At 48.8% G+C, this 23,764-nt stretch overlaps 3 long non-coding RNA genes and 1 pseudogene across 33 annotated transcripts; 3 read left to right on the forward strand and 1 right to left on the reverse strand.

The window, feature by feature from the left end:
* LOC127917934 (bifunctional apoptosis regulator-like) overlaps positions 1–6,191 on the forward strand; it is a 22,810-nt pseudogene extending 16,619 nt beyond the window's left edge.
* Positions 6,192–6,306: 115 nt separating this feature from the next.
* Positions 6,307–7,820, reverse strand: LOC127917938 (uncharacterized). 4 transcript variants are annotated; one of them, XR_008098057.1, is made up of 3 exons: positions 7,652–7,820; positions 7,405–7,578; positions 6,307–6,561 (listed from the first exon to the last, which is right to left on the reverse strand). It is a non-coding gene; the product is annotated as an uncharacterized LOC127917938 (long non-coding RNA). The 4 variants fall into 4 exon arrangements; XR_008098056.1 differs by having other exon boundaries at positions 6,307–6,595; XR_008098058.1 differs by having other exon boundaries at positions 6,307–6,629.
* A 1,351-nt stretch (positions 7,821–9,171) lies between these two features.
* Positions 9,172–12,370, forward strand: LOC127917940 (uncharacterized). 24 transcript variants are annotated; one of them, XR_008098079.1, is made up of 5 exons: positions 9,172–9,542; positions 9,586–10,494; positions 10,853–11,428; positions 11,622–11,845; positions 11,939–12,370. It is a non-coding gene; the product is annotated as an uncharacterized LOC127917940 (long non-coding RNA). The 24 variants fall into 24 exon arrangements; XR_008098077.1 differs by lacking the exon at positions 9,172–9,542 and having other exon boundaries at positions 9,846–10,494; positions 10,853–11,460; positions 11,622–11,749; positions 11,814–11,845; XR_008098074.1 differs by lacking the exons at positions 9,172–9,542; positions 9,586–10,494 and adding exons at positions 10,519–10,557; positions 10,621–10,716 and having other exon boundaries at positions 10,821–11,428.
* Positions 12,371–13,309: 939 nt separating this feature from the next.
* LOC127917932 (uncharacterized) lies at positions 13,310–17,701 on the forward strand. Of its 5 annotated transcripts, none has more exons than XR_008098048.1 (5): positions 13,310–13,565; positions 13,936–14,169; positions 15,642–15,779; positions 16,270–16,517; positions 17,624–17,701. It is a non-coding gene; the product is annotated as an uncharacterized LOC127917932 (long non-coding RNA). The 5 variants fall into 5 exon arrangements; XR_008098047.1 differs by lacking the exon at positions 17,624–17,701 and adding an exon at positions 17,502–17,557; XR_008098049.1 differs by lacking the exon at positions 17,624–17,701 and adding an exon at positions 16,886–16,963.
* The last annotated feature ends 6,063 nt before the right edge of the window (positions 17,702–23,764 follow it).

The raw sequence follows: 23,764 nt of genomic DNA on the forward strand, positions 1-23,764 counted from the left end.
CTCTGTCTACCTCTCTCCTGTCTCCCTCTGTCTACCTCTCTCCTGTCTCCCTCTGTCTACCTCTCTCCTGTCTCCCTCTGTCTACCTCTCTCCTGTCTCCCTCTGTCTACCCCTCTCCTGTCTCCCTCTGTCTACCCCTCTCCTGTCTACCCTCTCCTGTCTCCCACCGTCTACCCCTCTCCTGTCTCCTCTGTCTACCTCTCTCCTGTCTCCCCACCGTCTACCCCTCTCCTGTCTCCCTCCGTCTACCTCTCTCCCTCTGTCTACCTCTCTCTCCTGTCTCCCTCTGTCTACCTGTCTACCTCTCTCCTGTCTCCCTCTGTCTACCTGTCTACCTCTCTCCTGTCTACCTCTCTCCCTCTGTCTACCTCTCTCCTGTCTCCTCTGTCTACCTCTCTCCTGTCTCCCTCTGTCTACCTCTCTCCTGTCTCCCTCTGTCTACCTCTCTCCTGTCTCCCTCTGTCTACCCCTCTCCTGTCTCCCTCTGTCTACCCCTCTCCTGTCTCCCTCCGTCTACCCCTCTCCTGTCTCCTCCGTCTACCCCTCTCCTGTCTCCTCCGTCTACCCCTCTCCTGTCTCCCTCCGTCTACCCCTCTCCTCTCTCCCTCTGTCTACTCCTCTCCTGTCTCCCTCTGTCTACCCCTCTCCTGTCTCCCTCTGTCTACCCCTCTCCTGTCTCCCTCTGTCTACCTCTCTCCTGTCTCCTCTGTCTACCTCTCTCCTGTCTCCCTCTGTCTACCCCTCTCCTGTCTCCCTCTGTCTACCCCTCTCCTGTCTCCCTCCGTCTACCCCTCTCCTGTCTCCCTCCGTCTACCCCTCTCCCTCTCCCTCTGTCTACTCCTCTCTGTCTCCCTCTGTCTACCCCTCTCCTGTCTCCCTCCGTCTACCCCTCTCCTGTCTCCCTCCGTCTACCTCTCTCCTGTCCTCCTACTCCTTTCCTCTCTCCCTCTGTCTACTCCTCTCCTCTCTCCTCTCCTCTGTCTACCCCTCCTCTCCTCTCTCCCTCTGTCTACCCCTCTCCTCTCTCCCTCTGTCTACTCCTCTCCTCTCTCCCCTCTGTCTACCTCTCTCCATCTGTGTACCCCTCTCCTGCCTCCCTCTGTCTACCCCTCTCCTGTCTACCCTCTCCTGCCTCCCTCTGTCTACCCCTCTCCTGTCTACCCCTCTCTCTCTCTCCCTCTGTCTACCCCTCTCATGCCTTCCTCTGTCTACCCCTCTCCTGTCTACCCCCTCCTGCCTCCTCTGTCTCCCCTCTCCTGTCTACCCCCTCTCCTCTATCCCTCTGTCTACCCCTCTCCTGTCTCCCTCTGTCTACCCCTCTCCTGTCTACCCCTCTCCTGTCTACCCCTCTCCTGCCTGCCCCCTCTGTCTACCCCTCTCCTGTCTACCCTCTCCTGTCTACCCCTCTCCTCTCTCCCTCTGTCTACCCCTCTCCTGTCTACCCCTCTCCTGCCTCCCTCTGTCTACCCCTCTCCTGTCTACCCCTCTCCTGTCTACCCCTCTCCTGTCTACCTCTCTCCTGTCTACCTCTCTCCTGTCTACCTCTCTCCTGTCTACCCTCTCTCCTGCCTCTCCTCTGTCTCCCCCTCTCCTGTCTACCCCCTCCTGTCTCCTGTCTACCCCTCTCCTGTCTCCCTCTGTCTACCCCTCTCCTGTCTCCCTCTGTCTACCCCTCTCCTGTCTACCCCTCTCCTGTCTACCCCTCTCCTGCCTCCCTCTGTCTACCCTCTCCTGTCTACCCCTCTCCTGTCTACCCCTCTCCTCTCTCCCTCTGTCTACCCCTCTCCTGTCTACCCCTCTCCTGTCTACCCCTCTCCTGTCTACCCTCTCTCCTGTCTACCTCTCTCCTGTCTACCCTCTCCTGCCTCCCCTCTGTCTCCCCCTCTCCTGTCTACCCCTCTCCTCTCTCCCACCGTCTCTCAACCCCCCACCAGGCTGTGAATGCAGGTAAATCTCTGTTCCTGCTCTATGCTTTGAAGAGTTCTCCTCGCCTCACCATCCTCTACCTCTACCTCTTCGACTACTCCGAAACCTTCCTCCCCTTCCTGCACACCTGCTGTCCCGCCCTCTCACGCACCAGCGAGCCAATGGAGGACAGCCTCCCCCTCAACCACCAGGTACCGTTGGACGGCTCAACTGTCACGTAGGATTGTATTTATTTGATAAATAAAGGTAGGCGTGTCGGTACGACTCCAGACATAGACGACAACTAGACGTAGACTACTGTAGATGTGGTCAGTATGTCTGGTCATAGACAACTAGACGTAGACTACTGTAGATGTAGTCTGGTCATAGACTACTAGACGTAGACTACTGTAGATGTAGTCTGGTCATAGACTACTAGATGTAGACTACTGTAGATGTAGTCTGGTCATAGACTACTAGACGTAGACTACTGTAGATGTAGTCTGGTCATAGACTACTAGACGTAGACTACTGTAGATGTAGTCTGGTCATAGACTACTAGATGTAGACTACTGTAGATGTAGTCTGGTCATAGACTACTAGACGTAGACTACTGTAGATGTAGTCTGGTCATAGACTACTAGATGTAGACTACTGTAGATGTAGTCTGGTCATAGACAACTAGATGTAGACTACTGTAGATGTAGTCTGGTCATAGACAACTAGACGTAAACTACTGTAGATGTAGTCTGGTCATAGACTACTAGACGTAGACTACTGTAGATGTGGTCAGTATGTCTGGTCATAGACAACTAGACGTAGACTACTGTAGATGTAGTCTGGTCATAGACAACTAGATGTAGACTACTGTAGATGTAGTCTGGTCATAGACAACTAGATGTAGACTACTGTAGATGTAGTCTGGTCATAGACAACTAGATGTAGACTACTGTAGATGTAGTCTGGTCATAGACAACTAGATGTAGACTACTGTAGATGTAGTCTGGTCATAGACTACTAGACGTAGACTACTGTAGATGTAGTCTGGTCATAGACAACTAGACGTAGACTACTGTAGATGTAGTCTGGTCATAGACTACTAGACGTAGACTACTGTAGATGTAGTCTGGTCATAGACTACTAGACGTAGACTACTGTAGATGTAGTCTGGTCATAGACTACTAGACGTAGACTACTGTAGATGTAGTCTGGTCATAGACAACGAGACGTAAACTACTGTAGATGTAGTCTGGTCATAGACAACTAGACGTAGACTACTGTAGATGTAGTCTGGTCATAGACAACTAGATGTAGACTACTGTAGATGTAGTCTGGTCATAGACAACTAGATGTAGACTACTGTAGATGTAGTCTGGTCATAGACAACTAGATGTAGACTACTGTAGATGTAGTCTGGTCATAGACTACTAGACGTAGACTACTGTAGATGTAGTCTGGTCATAGACAACTAGACGTAGACTACTGTAGATGTAGTCTGGTCATAGACTACTAGACGAGACTACTGTAGATGTAGTCTGGTCATAGACTACTAGACGTAGACTACTGTAGATGTGGTCAGTATGTCTGGTCATAGACAACTAGACGTAGACTACTGTAGATGTAGTCTGGTCATAGACAACTAGACGTAGACTACTGTAGATGTAGTCTGGTCATAGACAACTAGACGTAGACTACTGTAGATGTAGTCTGGTCATAGACTACTAGACGTAGACTACTGTAGATGTAGTCTGGTCATAGACAACTAGACGTAGACTACTGTAGATGTAGTCTGGTCATAGACAACGAGACGTAAACTACTGTAAATGTAGTCTGGTCATAGACAACTCTCTCTCCTCCCTCCCCCCCTCTCTCTCCCTCCCTCCACCCCCTCTCTCTCTCCCTCCCTCCACCCCCCTCTCTCTCTCTCCCTCCCTCCACCCCCCCCTCTCTCTCTCCCTCCCTCCACCCCCCTCTCTCTCTCCTCCCTCCACTCTCTTCTCTCTCCACCCACCCCCTCTCCCTCCCTCCACCCCCTCTCTCTTCTCTCTCCACCCCTCTCTCTCTCTCTCCACCCACCCCTCTCCCTCCCTCCACCCCCTCTCCCTCCCTCCACCCCCTCTCTCCCTCCCTCCACCCCCTCTCTCTCCCTCCCTCCACCCCCTCTCCCTCCCTCCACCCCCTCTCTCTCCCTCCACCCCCTCTCTCCCTCCCTCCCCTCTCTCCCTCCCTCCACCCCCTCTCTCCCTCCCTCCACCCCCTCTCTCTTCTCTCTCCACCCCCTCTCTCTTCTCTCTCCACCCACCCCCTCTCCCTCCCTCCACCCCCTCTCTCCCTCCCTCCACCCCCTCTCTCCCTCCCTCCACCCCCCCTCTCTCCCTCCCTCCACCCCCTCTCCCTCCCTCCACCCCTCTCTCTTCTCTCTCCACTCCACCCCTCCTCCCTCCCTCCACCCCCTCTCTCCCTCCCTCCACCCCCTCTCTCTCCCTCCCTCCACCCCCCTCTCTCTTCTCTCTCCACCCACCCACCCCCTCTCTCTCTCCACCCACCCCCTCTCTCTCTCCCTCCACCCCCTCTCTCTCCCCCACCCCCCTCTCCCACCCCCACCCCCTCTCTCTCTCCCTCCACCCCCTCTCACTCCCTCCACCCCCTCTCACTCTCCCCCACCCCTCCCTCTCTCTCCCTCCAGGGGCACCCCAGCTGGCGCCAGTGGGCGGAGTTCCTAGTTAAGTACCTCCTCCTTCCGTACCAGCTGATCGCTGAGTTTGCCTGGGATTGGCTGTCGGTTCACTACTGGACGTCACGGTTCATCATCGTCAACGCCGTGCTGCTGTCTGTGCTGGAGGGCTGTGTCCTGTGGAGGTTCTATAACCGAGCTGAGATCAGGTACCGTCTGTCTCACTGTCTCCATCCCCGTCACACCAACTGTCTCTCTGTCTGTCTCACTGTCTCCGTCACACCAACTGTCTCTCTGTCCGTCTCACTGTCTCTGTCACACCAACTGTCTCTCTGTCTGTCTCTCTGTCTCCGTCCCCGTCACACCAACTGTCTCTCTGTCTGTCTCACTGTCTCCGTCACACCAACTGTCTCTCTGTCCGTCTCACTGTCTCCATCTCCGTCACACCAACTGTCTCTCTGTCCGTCTCACTGTCTCCGTCACACCAACTGTCTCTCTGTCCGTCTCACTGTCTCCATCTCCGTCACACCAACTGTCTCTCTGTCTGTCTCACTGTCTCCGTCCCCGTCACACCAACTGTCTCTCTGTCTGTCTCACTGTCTCCGTCTCCGTCACACCAACTGTCTCTCTGTCCGTCTCACTGTCTCCATCTCCGTCACACCAACTGTCTCTCTGTCCGTCTCACTGTCTCCGTCACACCAACTGTCTCTCTGTCCGTCTCACTGTCTCCATCTCCGTCCCCCTTACCTCATCCTCCCTACCCCTCTACCCCTCATCTCATCCCTCACTACCACACTCTCTCCCCCTACCTCATACCTCCCTCTCTCCCCCCCACTACCCCCATCTCATCCCTCACTACCACACTCTCTCCACCCTTACCTCATCCCTCCTCTCTCTCTCCCCCCCACTCCCCCCCCCCCTCCCCCCATCTCATCCCTCACTACCCCTCTCTCTCCCCCTTACCTCATCCCTCCCTCTCTCTCCACCCCCTTACCCCATCCCTCCCTCTCTCTCCCCCACCACCCCCCTCCCCCCATCTCATCCCTCACTACCCCTCTCCTCCCCCTTACCTCATCCCTCCCTCTCTCTCCCCCTTACCTCATACCTCCCTCTCTCCCCCCACTACCCCCCTCCCCCCCATCTCATCCCTCACTACCCTCTCTCTCCCCCCTTACCTCATCCCTCCCTCTCTCTCCACCATCTCTGCATAGTTAGTTGTTTAATGTAATGAAGTCTCCCTCTCCCCTCCAGGAGTCTCCCTCAGAAGATGTGGGGTCACCTGTGGAGGATGTCCTCCCAGGGTTTTGCCTTCGCCCTGTTCTGGCCGGTGGTCCCTCAGTTTGTGTGTAACTGTCTGTTCTACTGGGCTCTGTATTTCAACCCCATCATCAACATAGACCTGGTGGTGCAGCAGCTAATGCACCCGGACACACGGGGGCCGTGAAGGACTGGCCGGCTCCCTACGAAGCGCACTACTTCTGAGTCCCTATGGGGTAGTGCACTACTTCTGAGTCCCTATGGGGTAGTGCACTACTTCTGAGTCCCTATGGGGTAGTGCACTACTTCTGAGTCCCTATGGGGTAGTGCACTACTTCTGAGTCCCTATGGGGTAGTGCACTACTTCAAAGTCCCTATGGGGTAGTGCACTACTTCTGACCAGAGTCCCTATGGGGTAGTGCACTACTTCTGACCAGAGTCCCTATGGGGTAGTGCACTACTTCTGACCAGAGTCCCTAGGTGGTAGTGCACTACTTCTGACCAGAGTCCCTAGGTGGTAGTGCACTACTTCAGAGTCCCTAGGTGGTAGTGCACTACTTCTGAGTCCCTATGGGGTAGTGCACTACTTCTGACCAGAGTCCCTATGGGGTAGTGCACTACTTCTGACCAGAGTCCCTATGGGGTAGTGCACTACTTCTGACCAGAGTCCCTATGGGGTAGTGCACTACTTCTGACCAGAGTCCCTATGGGGTAGTGCACTACTTCTGACCAGAGTCCCTATGGGGTAGTGCACTACTTCTGACCAGAGTCCCTATGGGGTAGTGCACTACTTCTGAGTCCCTATGGGGTAGTGCACTACTTCTGAGTCCCTATGGGGTAGTGCACTACTTCTGAGTCCCTATGGGGTAGTGCACTACTTCTGAGTCCCTATGGGGTAGTGCACTACTTCTGAGTCCCTATGGGGTAGTGCACTACTTCTGAGTCCCTATGGGGTAGTGCACTACTTCTGAGTCCCTATGGGGTAGTGCACTACTTCTGAGTCCCTATGGGGTAGTGCACTACTTCTGAGTCCCTATGGGGTAGTGCACTACTTCTGAGTCCCTGAGTGGGGTAGTGCACTACTTCTGACCAGAGTCCCTATGGGGTAGTGCACTACTTCTGAGTCCCTATGGGGTAGTGCACTACTTCTGAGTCCCTATGGGGTAGTGCACTACTTCTGAGTCCCTATGGGGTAGTGCACTACTTCAGAGTCCCTATGGGGTAGTGCACTACTTCAGAGTCCCTATGGGGTAGTGCACTACTTCAGAGTCCCTATGGGGTAGTGCACTACTTCAGAGTCCCTATGGGGTAGTGCACTACTTCAGAGTCCCTATGGGGTAGTGCACTACTTCAGAGTCCCTATGGGGTAGTGCACTACTTGCACTACTTCAGAGTCCCTATGGGGTAGTGCACTACTTCAGAGTCCCTATGGGGTAGTGCACTACTTCAGAGTCCCTATGGGGTAGTGCACTACTTCAGAGTCCCTATGGGGTAGTGCACTACTTCAGAGTCCCTATGGGGTAGTGCACTACTTCAGAGTCCCTATGGGGTAGTGCACTACTTCTGACCAGAGTCCCTATGGGGTAGTGCACTACTTCAGAGTCCCTATGGGGTAGTGCACTACTTCAGAGTCCCTATGGGGTAGTGCACTACTTCAGAGTCCCTATGGGGTAGTGCACTACTTCAGAGTCCCTATGGGGTAGTGCACTACTTCAGAGTCCCTATGGGGTAGTGCACTACTTCTGACCAGAGTCCCTATGGGGTAGCGCACTACTTCTGACCAGAGTCCCTATGGGGTAGCGCACTACTTCTGACCAGAGTCCCTATGGGGTAGTGCACTACTTCTGACCAGAGTCCCTATGGGGTAGTGCACTACTTCTGACCAGAGTCCCTATGGGGTAGTGCACTACTTCTGACCAGAGTCCCTATGGGGTAGTGCACTACTTCAGAGTCCCTATGGGGTAGCCCACAGTATCATAGCAACGGAATGAAGCCAGCGGAGCCCGCAGTATCATAGCAACGGGATGGATGCCAGCGTAGCCCGCAGTATCATAGCAACGGGAAGGATGCCAGCGTAGCCCGCAGTATCATAGCAACGGGAAGGATGCCAGCGTAGCCCGCAGTATCATAGCAACGGGAAGGATGCCAGCGTAGCCCGCAGTATCATAGCAACGGGAAGGATGCCAGCGTAGCCCGCAGTATCATAGCAACGGGAAGGATGCCAGCGTAGCCCGCAGTATCATAGCAACGGGATGGATGCCAGCGTAGCCCGCAGTATCATAGCAACGGGAAGGATGCCAGCGTAGCCCGCAGTATCATAGCAACGGGAAGGATGCCAGCGTAGCCCGCAGTATCATAGCAACGGGATGGATGCCAGCGTAGCCCGCAGTATCATAGCAACGGGATGGATGCCAGCGTAGCCCGCAGTATCATAGCAACGGGAAGGATGCCAGCGTAGCCCGCAGTATCATAGCAACGGGAAGGATGCCAGCGTAGCCCGCAGTATCATAGCAACGGGAAGGATGCCAGCGTAGCCCGCAGTATCATAGCAACGGGATGGATGCCAGCGTAGCCCGCAGTATCATAGCAACGGGATGGATGCCAGCGTAGCCCGCAGTATCATAGCAACGGGAAGGATGCCAGCGTAGCCCGCAGTATCATAGCAACGGGAAGGATGCCAGCGTAGCCCGCAGTATCATAGCAACGGGATGGATGCCAGCGTAGCCCGCAGTATCATAGCAACGGGATGGATGCCAGCGTAGCCCGCAGTATCATAGCAACGGGAAGGATGCCAGTGTAGCCCGCAGTATCATAGCAACAGGCAGCCATCTGTGAGCCAGACAAACCAATGTCTTAATGTGTGTGTCTCAAAAGGCTCACTATTCCCTATATTATAGTGAACTACTTTTGACCCGGGACCGTAGGAAGCCCCATAGAGCTCTGGTCAACAGCAGTGCACTATACAGGGAATGGGTTACCAATGGAGACGCAGACCAAGTTCTGTATAATATTGATGGTTTCTCCTAATGTCTTAATTAAAGTGGTATGTTTAAGCAATAAGGCCAGAGGGGTGTGGTATATGGCCAATATACCACGGCTGAGGGCTGTTCTTCATGCATGACGCATCGCGGAGTCGCCTAGTGGTTACAGCGTTGGGACAGAAACCAAAAAGGTTGCGAAGATCAAATCCCGAGCTGTCGTTCTGAACAAGGCAGTTAACCCACTGTTCCTAGGCCGTCTTTGTAAATAAGAATTTGTTCTTATTAACTGACTTGCCTGGTTAAATAATGGTTAAATAAATAAAATATATATATTTTTAAATCCACAAACCCCGAGTAGCATTATTGCTATTATAAACTGGTTAACAGCGTAATGTTGTCATACCCGTGGTATACGGTCTAATATACCACGGCTATCAGCCAATAAGCATTCAGGGCTCGAATCACCCAGTTTCTAAATATATATATAATGAGGGTAATTCATATTGAAGGGAAGAGGTTGTGTGTTTGTCTGTTATGGGGGTCAGTGGTAATAACTAGAGAGGGTTGATATGATTCTGTTATGGGGGTCAGTGGTGATAAATGTAATCACTCTGTTCCTGGAGAGCTACCCTCCTGTAGGTTTTAACTCCAACCCTGTTCCTGGAGAGATACCCTCCTGTAGGTTTTAACTCCAACCCTGTTCCTGGAGAGATACCCTCCTGTAGGTTTTAACTCCAACCCTGTTCCTGGAGAGCTGCCCTCCTGTAGGTTTTAATTCCAACCCTGTTCCTGGAGAGCTACCCTCCTGTAGGTTTTAATTCCAACCCTGTTCCTGGAGAGAACCTACAGGAGGGCATCTCTCCAGGAACAGGGTTGGAGTTAAAACCTACAGGAGGGTATCTCTCCAGGAACAGGGTTGGAGATAAAACCTAGAGGAGGGTAGGGGCCCAGGTTCCTGTTAGTTTTATTCTGACACCCTGTCCTATTCCCTATTTTGTGCAGTGTGCACTATATTTGACCAGAGCCTCTGTAGGGAATAGGGTGCCACAACATTCTGTTTCCATGGTGACGTGGAGCTCAGCTTGTCTCGTTGGAAGGCAACACACATAATGCCCTTTTTTTCTTTTTACAAGGTTACTTAAAAAAAAGGTTTTTAAGTTAAGCACTTGAGTTTCATATGGTAATCGTAAATAAAAAAACTATTTCTACTTCCTGCATTCAGAAAGAGTTTAAACATGGCGATATCCAGCTGTTGTCATTTTCAATTTAAGGAAATCGCCTGTTTGAGTGTTCGTCCCAAATGGCACCCGATTCCCTATGTAGTGCACTACTTTTGACCAGGGCCTAGAGGGTGCCGTTTGGGATGAACGCTGGGACAGATGGGACTCCATTGTTTAACATAAAAGGGCTATCGCCTCATTGGTCCCTCTCATGTAACCAATGGCCTGAAGGATGTTTTACGTTTGTTTGTGACAAAATGTTGTTTTAAATTGTCAATTTGTTTAATTGTTCATGAATAGGTTCATTCTTTCCCACCTGTCCTGAGGTTGGTTGGTTTCTAATTGCGTAGATGGAATGATTAAATATCTGTCTTTAAAAATAAAAAAATCTCTTATTTTTTCATTTAGTGGAATTCAACCACTTTTCCGTAAGTTGTGGTCTATATAGGGGCGGCAGGTAGCCTAGTGGTTAGAGGGAGGGGCGGCAGGTAGCCTAGTGGTTAGAGTGGAGGGGCGGCAGGTAGCCTAGTGGTTAGAGTGGAGGGGCGGCAGGCAGCCTAGTGGTTAGAGTGGAGGGCGGCAGGCAGCCTAGTGGTTAGAGTGTAGGGGCGGCAGGCAGCCTAGTGGTTAGAGTGTAGGGGCGGCAGGTAGCCTAGTGGTTAGAGTGGAGGGGCGGCAGGTAGCCTAGTGGTTAGAGTGTAGGGGCGGCAGGGTAGCCTAGTGGTTAGAGTGTAGGGCGGGGGGCGGCAGGGTAGCCGAGTGGTTAGAGTGTAGGGGCGGCAGGCAGCCTAGTGGTTAGAGTGTAGGGGCGGCAGGTAGCCTAGTGGTTAGAGTGTAGGGGCGGCAGGTAGCCTAGTGGTTAGAGTGTAGGGGCGGCAGGTAGCCTAGTGGTTAGAGTGTAGGGGCGGCAGGTAGCCTAGTGGTTAGAGTGTAGGGGCGGCAGGTAGCCTAGTGGTTAGAGTGTAGGGGCGGCAGGTAGCCTAGTGGTTAGAGTGTAGGGGCGGCAGGTAGCCTAGTGGTTAGAGTGTAGGGGCGGCAGGTAGCCTAGTGGTTAGAGTGTAGGGGCGGCAGGTAGCCTAGTGGTTAGAGTGTAGGGGCGGCAGGTAGCCTAGTGGTTAGAGTGTAGGGGCGGCAGGTAGCCTAGTGGTTAGAGTGTAGGGGCGGCAGGTAGCCTAGTGGTTAGAGTGTAGGGGCGGCAGGTAGCCTAGTGGTTAGAGTGTAGGGGCGGCAGGCAGCCTAGTGGTTAGAGTGTAGGGGCGGCAGGTAGCCTAGTGGTTAGAGTGTAGGGGCGGCAGGTAGCCTAGTGGTTAGAGTGTAGGGGCGGCAGGTAGCCTAGTGGTTAGAGTGTAGGGGCGGCAGGCAGCCTAGTGGTTAGAGTGTAGGGGCGGCAGGTAGCCTAGTGGTTAGAGTGTAGGGGCGGCAGGTAGCCTAGTGGTTAGAGTGTAGGGCGGCAGGCAGCCTAGTGGTTAGAGTGTAGGGGCGGCAGGTAGCCTAGTGGTTAGAGTGTAGGGGCGGCAGGGTAGCCTAGTGGTTAGAGTGTAGGGGCGGCAGGGTAGCCTAGTGGTTAGAGTGTAGGGGCGGCAGGTAGCCTAGTGGTTAGAGTGTAGGGGCGGCAGGTAGCCTAGTGGTTAGAGTGTAGGGGCGGCAGGTAGCCTAGTGGTTAGAGTGTAGGGGCGGCAGGTAGCCTAGTGGTTAGAGTGTAGGGGCGGCAGGTAGCCTAGTGGTTAGAGTGTAGGGGCGGCAGGCAGCCTAGTGGTTAGAGTGTAGGGGCGGCAGGCAGCCTAGTGGTTAGAGTGTAGGGGCGGCAGGTAGCCTAGTGGTTAGAGTGGAGGGCGGCAGGCAGCCTAGTGGTTAGAGTGTAGGGGCGGCAGGTAGCCTAGTGGTTAGAGGGAGGGCGGCAGGCAGCCTAGTGGTTAGAGTGTAGGGGCGGCAGGTAGCCTAGTGGTTAGAGTGTAGGGGCGGCAGGTAGCCTAGTGGTTAGAGTGTAGAGGCGGCAGGCAGCCTAGTGGTTAGAGTGTAGGGGCGGCAGGTAGCCTAGTGGTTAGAGTGTAGGGGCGGCAGGCAGCCTAGTGGTTAGAGTTGGGCCAGTAATCGAAAGGTTGCTAGATTGGATCCCCCGAGCTGACGAGGTAAAAATCTGTCGTTCTGCCCCTAAACAAGGCAGTTTAACCCACTGTTCCTAGGCCATCATTGTAAATAAGAATGTGTTCTTAACTGACTTGCCTGGTTAAATATAAGGGATGCCATTTGGGACAAACTAAGTTGTATACTGGAGATGATGAATGAGGTTTAACAGTGGTGGAATGTCCCCTTTAATTAAACTGGTAATACTACTTCTGGTGCACTGTGATTCTCTCTGACGCGTTACCATGGTGAGGGTGCACAACCATTTTTGCTACACCCGCAATAACATCTGCTACATATGTGTATGTGACAAACCAAATGTGATTTGACTGTGATTCCCTCTGATGCGTTACCTGGGTTGTTATGGTTTCTCTCCCAAAAAAAATGAAGACTTGGCAAACAAACAAATTAATAAAATATGGTTTTTTTTTTAAAGAATATTATAACTTTGTGTTTGTTCCAAAGATTTTTCCTACAGATGAAATGAGAGAATGTATTTTTGTTGTAGGACAGATTAGATGAGAGAATGTATTTTTGTTGTAGGCCTACAGATGAGATGAGAGAATGTATTTTTGTTTTAGGCCTACAGATGAGAGAATGTATTTTTGTTGTAGGCCTACAGATGAGAGAATGTATTTTTGTTGTAGGCCTACAGATGAGATGAGAGAATGTATTTTTGTTTTAGGACAGATGAGATGAGAGAATGTATTTTTGTTTTAGGACAGATGAGATGAGAGAATGTATTTTTGTTTTAGGACAGATGAAATCACGCCATTAGATTCTAACACGAACACGCCAACAATTTGACGGTGTTTTTTTGAGCAATGCCGTCATATCGTTGTGGGACTCTAACACACACACACACACCATTAGATTCTAACACACACACACACACACACCATTAGATTCTAACACACACACACACACACACCATTAGATTCTAACACACACACACACACACACCATTAGACTCTAACACACACACACCATTAGATTCTAACACACACACACCATTAGATTCTAACACACACACACACACCATTAGATTCTAACACACACCATTAGATTCTAAACACACACACACACCATTAGAATAATGTCCTTACTGTTTTCTTTTGTACATTGAAAATGTCAGTCTACAAGCTGTTTATAGAACTGCTGTTTGAGTCCTCAGTCATGGACTTAATGATACACCCCCACCAGGTCTGTCATGGTGATATAATCACACTGTTAATCAGACCCATGGGCCGTGCCCGTCAGACGAGGGTAAAGTACTGTAGGTCTTTATTACACACACACCACTAGCCAGGACAAACCAGAGAAAACACTAGTCTCTCTCTCTCACACTGTTAATCAGACCCATGGGCCGTGCCCGTCAGACGGACAGAGGGTAAAGTACTGTAGGTCTTTATTACACACACCACTAGCCAGGACAAACAAGAGAAAACACTAGTCTCTCTCTCACACTGTTAATCAGACCCATGGGCCGTGCCCATCAGACGGACAGAGGGTAAAGTACTGTAGGTCTTTATTACACACACACCACTAGCCAGGACAAACAAGAGAAAACACTAGTCTCTCTCTCACACTGTTAATCAGACCCATGGGCCGTGCCCGTCAGACGGACAGAGGGTAAAGTACTGTAGGTCTTTATTACACACACACACACCACTAGCCAGGACAAACAAGAGAAAACACTAGTCTCTCTCACACACACTGTTAATCAGACCCATGGGCCGTGCCCGTCAGACGGACAGAGGGTAAAGTACTGTAGGTCTTTATTACACACACACCACTAGCCAGGACAAACCAGAGAAAACACTAGTCTCTCTCTCTCACACTGTTAATCAGACCCATGGGCCGTGCCCGTCAGACGGACAGAGGGTAAAGTACTGTAGGTCTTTATTACACACACACCACTAGCCAGGACAAACCAGAGAAAACACTAGTCTCTCTCTCTCACACTGTTAATCAGACCCATGGGCCGTGCCCGTCAGACGGACAGAGGGTAAAGTACTGTAGGTCTTTATTACACACACACCACTAGCCAGGACAAACGAGAGAAAACACTAGTCTCTCTCTCTCACACTGTTAATCAGACCCATGGGCCGTGCCCGTCAGACGGACAGAGGGTAAAGTACTGTAGGTCTTTATTACACACACACACCACTAGCCAGGACAAACAAGAGAAAACACTAGTCTCTCTCTCACACTGTTAATCAGACCCATGGGCCGTGCCCGTCAGACGGACAGAGGGTAAAGTACTGTAGGTCTTTATTACACACACACACCACTAGCCAGGACAAACCAGAGAAAACACTAGTCTCTCTCTCTCACACTGTTAATCAGACCCATGGGCCGTGCCCGTCAGACGGACAGAGGGTAAAGTACTGTAGGTCTTTATTACACACACACCACTAGCCAGGACAAACCAGAGAAAACACTAGTCTCTCTCTCTCACACTGTTAATCAGACCCATGGGCCGTGCCCATCAGACGGACAGAGGGTAAAGTACTGTAGGTCTTTATTACACACACACCACTAGCCAGGACAAACAAGAGAAAACACTAGTCTCTCTCTCTCACACTGTTAATCAGACCCATGGGCCGTGCCCGCCAGACGGACAGAGGGTAAAGTACTGTAGGTCTTTATTACACACACACACCACTAGCCAGGACAAACAAGAGAAAACACTAGTCTCTCTCACACACTGTTAATCAGACCCATGGGCCGTGCCCGTCAGACGGACAGAGGGTAAAGTACTGTAGGTCTTTATTACACACACACCACTAGCCAGACAAACAAGAGAAAACACTAGTCTCTCTCTCACACTGTTAATCAGACCCATGGGCCGTGCCCGTCAGACGGACAGAGGGTAAAGTACTGTAGGTCTTTATTACACACACACCACTAGCCAGGACAAACAAGAGAAAACACTAGTCTCTCTCTCTCACACTGTTAATCAGACCCATGGGCCGTGCCCGTCAGACGAGGGTAAAGTACTGTAGGTCTTTATTACACACACACCACTAGCCAGGACAAACCAGAGAAAACACTAGTCTCTCTCTCACACTGTTAATCAGACCCATGGGCCGTGCCCGTCAGACGGACAGAGGGTAAAGTACTGTAGGTCTTTATTACACACACACCACTAGCCAGGACAAACAAGAGAAAACACTAGTCTCTCTCTCACACTGTTAATCAGACCCATGGGCCGTGCCCATCAGACGGACAGAGGGTAAAGTACTGTAGGTCTTTATTACACACACCACTAGCCAGGACAAACCAGAGAAAACACTAGTCTCTCTCTCACACTGTTAATCAGACCCATGGGCCGTGCCCGTCAGACGGACAGAGGGTAAAGTACTGTAGGTCTTTATTACACACACACCACTAGCCAGGACAAACCAGAGAAAACACTAGTCTCTCTAATCACACTGTTAATCAGACCCATGGGCCGTGCCCGTCAGACGGACAGAGGTAAAGTACTGTAGGTCTTTATTACACACACACCACTAGCCAGGACAAACCAGAGAAAACACTAGTCTCTCTCTCTCACACTGTTAATCAGACCCATGGGCCGTGCCCGTCAGACGGACAGAGGGTAAAGTACTGTAGGTCTTTATTACACACACACCACTAGCCAGGACAAACAAGAGAAAACACTAGTCTCTCTCTCACACTGTTAATCAGACCCATGGGCCGTGCCCATCAGACGGACAGAGGGTAAAGTACTGTAGGTCTTTATTACACACACCACTAGCCAGGACAAACCAGAGAAAACACTAGTCTCTCTCTCACACTGTTAATCAGACCCATGGGCCGTGCCCGTCAGACGGACAGAGGGTAAAGTACTGTAGGTCTTTATTACACACACACCACTAGCCAGGACAAACGAGAGAAAACACTAGTCTCTCTCTCTCACACTGTTAATCAGACCCATGGGCCGTGCCCGTCAGACGGACAGAGGGTAAAGTACTGTAGGTCTTTATTACACACACACACCACTAGCCAGGACAAACAAGAGAAAACACTAGTCTCTCTCTCACACTGTTAATCAGACCCATGGGCCGTGCCCGTCAGACGGACAGAGGGTAAAGTACTGTAGGTCTTTATTACACACACACCACTAGCCAGGACAAACCAGAGAAAACACTAGTCTCTCTCTCTCACACTGTTAATCAGACCCATGGGCCGTGCCCGTCAGACGGACAGAGGGTAAAGTACTGTAGGTCTTTATTACACACACACCACTAGCCAGGACAAACCAGAGAAAACACTAGTCTCTCTCTCTCACACTGTTAATCAGACCCATGGGCCGTGCCCGTCAGACGGACAGAGGGTAAAGTACTGTAGGTCTTTATTACACACACCACTAGCCAGGACAAACCAGAGAAAACACTAGTCTCTCTCTCACACTGTTAATCAGACCCATGGGCCGTGCCCGTCAGACGGACAGAGGGTAAAGTACTGTAGGTCTTTATTACACACACACACCACTAGCCAGGACAAACAAGAGAAAACACTAGTCTCTCTCTCTCACACTGTTAATCAGACCCATGGGCCGTGCCCATCAGACGGACAGAGGGTAAAGTACTGTAGGTCTTTATTACACACACACCACTAGCCAGGACAAACCAGAGAAAACACTAGTCTCTCTCTCACACTGTTAATCAGACCCATGGGCCGTGCCCGTCAGACGGACAGAGGGTAAAGTACTGTAGGTCTTTATTACACACACACCACTAGCCAGGACAAACCAGAGAAAACACTAGTCTCTCTCTCTCACACTGTTAATCAGACCCATGGGCCGTGCCCGTCAAAGACGGACAGAGGGTAAAGTACTGTAGGTCTTTATTACACACACACACCACTAGCCAGGACAAACAAGAGAAAACACTAGTCTCTCTCTCACACTGTTAATCAGACCCATGGGCCGTGCCCATCAGACGGACAGAGGGTAAAGTACTGTAGGTCTTTATTACACACACCACTAGCCAGGACAAACCAGAGAAAACACTAGTCTCTCTCTCACACTGTTAATCAGACCCATGGGCCGTGCCCGCCAGACGGACAGAGGGTAAAGTACTGTAGGTCTTTATTACACACACCACTAGCCAGGACAAACCAGAGAAAACACTAGTCTCTCTCTCTCACACTGTTAATCAGACCCATGGGCCGTGCCCGTCAGACGGACAGAGGGTAAAGTACTGTAGGTCTTTATTACACACACACACCACTAGCCAGGACAAACAAGAGAAAACACTAGTCTCTCTCTCACACTGTTAATCAGACCCATGGGCCGTGCCCATCAGACGGACAGAGGGTAAAGTACTGTAGGTCTTTATTACACACACACCACTAGCCAGGACAAACCAGAGAAAACACTAGTCTCTCTCTCACACTGTTAATCAGACCCATGGGCCGTGCCCGTCAGACGGACAGAGGGTAAAGTACTGTAGGTCTTTATTACACACACACCACTAGCCAGGACAAACCAGAGAAAACACTAGTCTCTCTCTCTCACACTGTTAATCAGACCCATGGGCCGTGCCCGTCAGACGGACAGAGGGTAAAGTACTGTAGGTCTTTATTACACACACACCACTAGCCAGGACAAACAAGAGAAAACACTAGTCTCTCTCTCACACACACCACTAGCCAGGACAAACCAGAGAAAACACTAGTCTCTCTCTCACACACACACTGTGTAACAGCATCAGTGACGGGTACAGGTGGGCTGTTCGTATCCACACATGAAGTCGGGCCAGACCGAGTATTTAGGGATGAAGGGTGCTCTCCTCAGACACCTGGCCGCCTCCCGGTCACACCTGCACAGCATCTTGTCACACCTGTTCTTCAGAGAATCTAGAACCACCGGAAAGAACACAACAGGGTGGAATTTAGAATTCTTAGAATGCAATAGGACTATATATAATGCAATAGGACTATATATAATGCAATAGGACTATATATAATGCAATAGGACTATATATAATGCAATAGAACTATATAGAATGCAATAGGACTATATAGAATGCAATAGGACTATATATAATGCAATAGACTATATATAATGCAATAGGACTATATAGAATGCAATAGGACTATATATAATGCAATAGGACTATATATAATGCAATAGAACTATATAGAATGCAATAGACTATATAGAATGCAATAGGACTATATATAATGCAATAGGACTATATAGAATGCAATAGGACTATATATAATGCAATAGGACTATATATAATGCAATAGAACTATATAGAATGCAATAGGACTATATATAATGCAATAGGACTATATATATAATGCAATAGGACTATATATATAATGCAATAGAACTATATAGAATGCAATAGGACTATATATATAATGCAATAGAACTATATAGAATGCAATAGACTATATAGAATGCAATAGGACTATATATAATGCAATAGGACTATATAGAATGCAATAGGACTATATAGAATGCAATAGGACTATATATAATGCAATAGAACTATATAGAATGCAATAGGACTATATATAATGCAATAGGACTATATAGAATGCAATAGGACTATATAGAATGCAATAGGACTATATAGAATGCAATAGGACTAAATAGAATGCAATAGGACTAAATAGAATGCAATAGGACTAAATAGAATGCAATAGGACTAAATAGAATGCAATAGGACTATATAGAATGCAATAGGACTAAATAGAATGCAATAGAACTATATAGAATGCAATAGGACTAAATAGAATGCAATAGGACTATATAGAATGCAATAGGACTGCATTTGTCACATTATCGATGGAAAATTGCCCCTTGGCTTCAGACCTGGAAATACAGCTTGTATCCACGGTTGTTACTAGTTACCACAGTTAGAATTGGCTACATCATAAACATACATGTGCTTTGAGCTCTTCATTTAAGGTTAGGGTTAGTTAGGCATAATGATGAACCACTATCCTAGAGAGTGCTTAGGAGTACAGAAATACAGTGTTGCATTATGGGATGTGTAGTTCATACAGAAATACAGTGTTGCATTGTGGGATGTGTAGTTCATACAGAAATACAGTGTTGAATTATGGGATGTGTAATTCATACAGAAATACAGTGTTGCATTATGGGATGTGTAGTTCATACAGAAATACAGTGTTGCATTATGGGATGTGTATTTCATACAGAAATACAGTGTTGAATTATGGGATGTGTAATTCATACAGAAATACAGTGTTGCATTATGGGATGTGTAGTTCATACAGAAATACAGTGTTGCATTATGGGATGTGTAGTTCATACAGAAATACAGTGTTGCATTATGGGATGTGTATTTCATACAGAAATACAGTGTTGCATTATGGGATGTGTAGTTCATACAGAAATACAGTGTTGCATTATGGGATGTGTAATTCATACAGAAATACAGTGTTGCATTATGGGATGTGTAGTTCATACAGAAATACAGTGTTGAATTATGGGGATGTGTCGTTTTGTACCGCAGTTGACATCTTGTTCTCACAGGTCCACTGGTACTTGTCCGTCTTGGTCTGACAACCCAGATTCTCAGCCTTCCCATAGCAACAGTCATGCTTGTGACAGCACCTTGTGGACAGAAAATAACACAATCGTGCTGTTGATGGGAGTTAACTCTGGTACAATGTACAATTTCTCAAAGTGCTTTATGTAAATCTAGTCTGCTATACAATCCATTATGTGAGGACAATGGCTTTGGCTTGTGTTCTCTTCAGCCTCGGACTATGTAGTAGCTCATCAACAAAAGCAGAATTCAGTCCATATTTTTCCAAGCTCAAAATGGAGGGCCTGAGAAAATCTGTTGGCCATGGGACAGGAGACAGCAGGTCCGGATCTAGCCTTTTGGGGGGGTCCTAACCCGAGATTTGGTCAACTATTAGGCAAACTATTTGAATTTCAGCAACCAGAAAATGGCTGAGAGATTTCCACATATTGCACCTTTAATGATATCTGTGAGTGTGATTAACAAAATCAATTGGGGCCCACTGGAGGTCAGGCCCCCTGGAGGTCAGGCCCCCTGGAGGTCAGGCCCCCTGGAGGTCAGGTCCCCTGGAGGTCAGGTCCCCTGTGCACGTGCCCTGAATGCCTAGCCGCTATTTGGCCATGATTTTCTACAAGTTTACATACAGTTGAAGTCAGAAGTTTACATACACTTAAGTTGGAGCCATTAAATCTCGTTTTTCAACAACCACACCACAAATGTCTTTATGACAAACCTATAGTTTTGGAAAGTTGGTTAGACATCTACTTTGTGTATGACACAAGTAATTTTTCCAACAATTGTTTACAGATAGATTATTTCACTTATAATTCATTGTATCAATTCCAGTGGGTCAGATGTTTACATACACTAAGTTGACTGTGCCTTTAAACAGCTTGGAAAATTCCATAAAATAATGTCATGGCTTTAGAAGTTTCTGATAGGCTAATTGACATCATTTGAGTCAATTGGAGGTGTACCTGTGGATGTATTTCAAGGCCTACCTTCAAACTCAGTTCCTCTTGCTTGACATCATGGGAAAATAAGAATAAATTAGCTAAGAATTTTTGTTATAGACCTCCACAAGTCTGGTTCATCCTTGGGAGCAATTTCCAAACAGCTGAAGGTACCACATTCATCTGTACAAACACCATGGGACCACGCAGCCGTCATACCGCTCAGGATGGAGACGCGTTCTGTCTCCTAGAGATGAACGCATTTCCTTGGTGCGAAAAATGCAAATCAATCCCAGAACAACAGCAAAGGACCTTGTGAAGATGTTGGAGGAAACAGGTACAAAAGTATCTATATCCACAGTAAAACGAGTCATATATCGACATAACCTGAAAGGTCGCTCAGCAAGGAAGAAGCCACTGCTCCAAAACGGCCATAAAAAACCCAGATTATGGTTTGCAACTGCACATGGGGACAAAGATCGTACTTTTTTGGAGAAATGTCCTCTGGTATGATGAAACAAAAATAGAACTGTTTGGCCATAATGACCATCGTTATGTTTGGAGGAAAAAGGGGGAGGCTTGCAAGCCGAAGAACACCATCCCAACCGTGAAGCACGGGGGTGGCAGCATCATGTTGTGGGGCTGCTTTGCTGCAGGAGGGACTGGTGCACTTCACAAAATAGATGGCATCATGAGGGAGGAAAATTATGTGGATATATTGAAGCAACATCTCAAGACATCAGTGAGGAAGTTAAAGCTTGGTTGCAAATGGGTCTTCCGAATGGACAATGACCCCAAGCATACTTCCAAAGTTGTGGCAAAATGGCTTAAGGACAACAAAGTCAAGGTATTGGAGTGTCCATCACAAAGCCCTGACTTCAATCATATAGAAAATTTGTGAGCAGAACTGAAAAAGCGTGTGTGAGCAAGGAGGCCTACAAACCTGACTCAGTTACTCCAGCTCTGTCAGGAGGAATGGGCCAAAATTCGCCCAACTTATTGTGGGAAGCTCGTGGAAGGCTACCCAAAATGTTTGACCGAAGTTTAAATTGTTTAAGGGCAATGCTATCAAATACTAATTGAGTGTATGTAAACTTCTGACCCACTGGGAATGTGAAGAAAGAAATAAAAGCTGAAATAAATCATTCTCTCTATGATTATTCTGACATTTCACATTCTTAATATAAAGTGGTGACCTAAGAAAGCATTTTTTTTTTACTAGAATCAAATGTCAGGAATTGTGAAAACTGAGTTTAAATGTATTTGGCTAAAGTGTATGTAAACTTCTGACTTCAACTCTAACTGGATAGACTAATTTACCAATCTGAAAATGGTTAGCTGACATCTCTAATTGAGTGACTGTCAGTGACTGTCAAAACAACAGGGAAAACGGCTGTTGTTCCACACAACCTCGAACTGTACACCTCTCACTGTACACCTCTCACTGTACACCTCTCACTGTACACCTCTCACTGTACACCTCTCACTGTACACCTCTCACTGTACACCTCTCACTGTACACCTCTATCTGTACACCTCTATCTGTACACCTCTATCTGTACACCTCTATCTGTACACCTCTAACTGTACACCTCTATCTGTACACCTCTATCTGTACACCTCTATCTGTACACCTCTATCTGTACACCTCTATCTGTACACCTCTAACTGTACACCTCTCACTGTACACCTCTCACTGTACACCTCTATCTGTACACCTCTAACTGTACACCTCTAACTGTACACCTCTAACTGTACACCTCTCACTGTACACCTCTCACTGTACACCTCTCACTGTACACCTCTATCTGTACACCTCTCACTGTACACCTCTCACTGTACACCTCTCACTGTACACCTCTCACTGTACACCTCTCACTCTACACCTCTCACTGTACACCTCTATCTGTACACCTCTCACTGTACACCTCTAACTGTACACCTCTAACTGTACACCTCTCACTGTACACCTCTCACTGTACACCTCTCACTGTACACCTCTCACTGTACACCTCTCACTGTACACCTCTCACTGTACACCTCTATCTGTACACCTCTATCTGTACACCTCTATCTGTACACCTCTATCTGTACACCTCTCACTGTACACCTCTCACTGTACACCTCTCACTCTACACCACTCACTGTACACCTCTCACTGTACACCTCTCACTGTACACCTCTCACTCTACTCACTGTACACCTCTCACTGTACACCTCTCACTGTACACCTCTATCTGTACACCTCTATCTGTACACCTCTCACTGTACACCTCTCACTGTACACCTCTCACTGTACACCTCTCACTGTACACCACTCACTGTACACCACTCACCGTACACCTCTCACCGTACACCTCTCACTGTACACCTCTCACTGTACACCTCTCACTGTACACCTCTCACTGTACACCTCTCACTGTACACCTCTATCTGTACACCTCTATCTGTACACCTCTATCTGTACACCTCTATCTGTACACCTCTATCTGTACACCTCTCACTGTACATCTCTCACTGTACATCTCTCACTGTACACCTCTCACTCTACACCTCTCACTGTACACCTCTCACTGTACACCTCTCACTGTACACCTCTCACTGTACACCTCTCACTGTACACCTCTCACTGTACACCTCTCACTGTACACCTCTATCTGTACACCTCTATCTGTACACCTCTCACTGTACATCTCTATCTGTACACCTCTCACTGTACATCTCTCACTGTACATCTCTCACTGTACATCTCTCACTGTACACCTCTCACTCTACACCTCTCACTCTACACCTCTCACTGTACACCTCTCACTGTACACCTCTCACTGTACACCTCTCACTGTACACCTCTATCTGTACACCTCTCACTGTACACCTCTCACTGTACACCTCTCACTGTACACCTCTCACTGTACACCTCTCACTGTACACCTCTCACTGTACACCTCTATCTGTACACCTCTATCTGTACACCTCTCACTGTACACCTCTAACTGTACACCTCTCACTGTACACCTCTATCTGTACACCTCTCACTGTACACCTCTAACTGTACACCTTTAACTGTACACCTCTAACTGTACACCTCTCACTGTACACCTCTATCTGTACACCTCTATCTGTACACCTC

Source organism: Oncorhynchus keta, unplaced genomic scaffold (assembly GCF_023373465.1).
Source record: "Oncorhynchus keta strain PuntledgeMale-10-30-2019 unplaced genomic scaffold, Oket_V2 Un_contig_1248_pilon_pilon, whole genome shotgun sequence".
Lineage (NCBI taxonomy): Eukaryota > Metazoa > Chordata > Actinopteri > Salmoniformes > Salmonidae > Oncorhynchus > Oncorhynchus keta.